Genomic DNA, 2,544 nt, shown 5'->3' on the forward strand with positions numbered 1-2,544 from the left:
TTCTCATATCACTTTATTAATTTAAAAAGTGTCAAAAGGTTTAAATGAGTCAAAATTTTCTTTAACAAATACATTTTCAAATGAAGTGAAATCAGAATACTTTGTGTGTAGTTGGACACTTTTCACATTTCTGATTCTGTGGCTCTGGAAATGAAACTGGTACCACATCAAAACCATAGCTTGAAACATTTGTATATAATGTCATAAAATCTGAGTTAACACTACAGGATGTCTTATTTACTACTCTGAATATCATCAGCTTCATTTGAGCCAAGATATGGAATTATTTTCTGTATCAAGGATGTTACTGTTTATGAAATGGTAACATGTCATTTTTATTTATGTGTAGAAAGTTCCTCGATTTACAGAGTAAAAATCTTAAAGAACATTATTGAACTTCAAGTAGAAGTTTTATCTTTTATTTTGAGAAAAAAATCTTTCTTTGAACAATTTGACCAGGAGTTCTTTCATGGCAAGGTTTAAATAGAAGACTATTTACTTAGAATAATGGGTTTCAAATAGTAGTATGCAACAGAATCACCTAGAAGTCTTGTTAAAACACAGACTTCTAGATCCTACTCCCAGAGTTTCTGCTTTGGTAAGTCTGGGGTGAGATCCACGAATTAGCACATTGATACCCAATGACTTGGGCAATGTTTTTGATTACATAAATAATTAGTTATTTAAGACTCTGCATTCAGGATTATGGATAGTGCTGATAAACTCCTTTGACTTAAATGGTATTCTAGAAAAGGAAATTTAAAAAAACTACAGGAACTTTCCAATATTATGGACATATAGCAGATTTGAAGGTGATAGAGTCTTAGAGATTACTTTGACAGACAGGGAATTGCAGACACCTGAAAATACTGTCCATTTTTTTAGGTTACATTAAAATAAAAATGTAGGGTTATTATAGAAAAGAGGTAGAATCTGCTGTTGATGGCTTCACCAACGGCTTGAGGACAAAGAGCAACATGGCAAATGAAAGCAACATGGCTTCAACTTGAGTCTTGATGAATTCTAGAAATATTATTAAACTCGTATTACAAAGTGAACTGAGAGAAATCTTTCTGATTACATTTGCTTCCCAATATATTTTCAAACCTGTGTTTTCAGCAATATTGATAAAAATGAGAATGCTTTTATGGTTAAACTAAAATGATATGCATACTGCCCTGAACTCTATTCAGGTCACTATAAATGCAATCTAATTAAAAGAATTTTGAACAAAATTAAATTATAATTTTTTTTTTTGATATTGACCATCTGGGATGTTTTTCATCAACCGGTTATTAATTTTTCATCTAAACATAAGAGCAAGAGAAAAATAAATATTTGTTGTTAATTCTTTGTGTAGATATATTAATAATCAATAGTTAATAGTAATAACTTGAAATATGAATAGTCATACTCATTTGATTTTTTCAATTCTTTTTCATCTCCTCAATTCCCTCAGTGACAGTCAATCCAAATAGTTATCCTTGAATCTTGCCCCTCTCTTCCCATCTCAGAATTTTTTTTACAGAATCTTCAGATGTTTATGGCATCCAACTCCTATATACCACACAGGTACAGAATTGCTCTTTATACCCTTTCTGAAGTAGAATGAACTATAAGTCACTACTAAAGACTGTTGCTACATTGACAGTTTTTATCACTGCCAAGGTGACTCATTGGTGTCTAGGTCTCAGCATTTCTTCATAGAATGATGATTATCATTCCTCAGTGTTATAGTTGTCCCATGCTTGGAATCTTGTGGTTTCAGCCCTTAGCTGTCACTGGTTTTAGCTCACATATTCTGCTCAAAGTTGAAGATAGTTATAAAAGTGTTGAGCAAGATGGGAGTCTAACAATTTCCTTCTCAGGAATCAGAACTCTCTTCTGATCTTCTTAGGGATAAAGTAGCATCTCTATTCTTGCCTAAAAACAAGTTATCTTACTTTTTTCCTTGGAAAATCAACAACCTCTATCTTCCTATCTAGTGTGGGCAGAGTGATGCAAAGATTTCCATATAATATCTTTGCCTTGTAAGGATTGTTACCTTAACTAATACCGAGTTGATTTTTATCCTGGCTTATTATAGGGCACTTTATTTATTTAAAAAAAGAGAGAGAAAATAAATTTTATATATAGTAGACAAATGTATAGTCAATTTTTAAGTGCATGTGTTTATGTGCATTTTTAAAGGGAGGTGCTCATATATCAGTTTCCCCAGATTTTCAACGAGATCCATGGCCAAAATCAAATTTATGACCAGTAGGTTAAGTGGATGTAACTTTAGGGATAGAATGTGTAATGGTAATTTTTCGAAAGAGGAGTCAACACAGAAGAAATAGCAAGGGTGTATCAGAGACATAGAAAATGAATAACAGAAACTGACATTATGGAAGCCAGAGAAGAAGAGAGTAGAATGCTGAGGATTCCAGTTAGATGAAGAACACTGTGATAGCTGCTGTTGAGAGCATTGCCGGAGTGTTACTATTAAGGTTGTCACTTTCAGTGTGTTACCTCCCTCAACACTGACAATGAACACAGCCTCCA

This window comes from Pteropus medius, unplaced genomic scaffold, assembly GCF_902729225.1.
Source record: "Pteropus medius unplaced genomic scaffold, Ma_sr-lr_union100, whole genome shotgun sequence".
NCBI classification, from domain to species: domain Eukaryota; kingdom Metazoa; phylum Chordata; class Mammalia; order Chiroptera; family Pteropodidae; genus Pteropus; species Pteropus medius.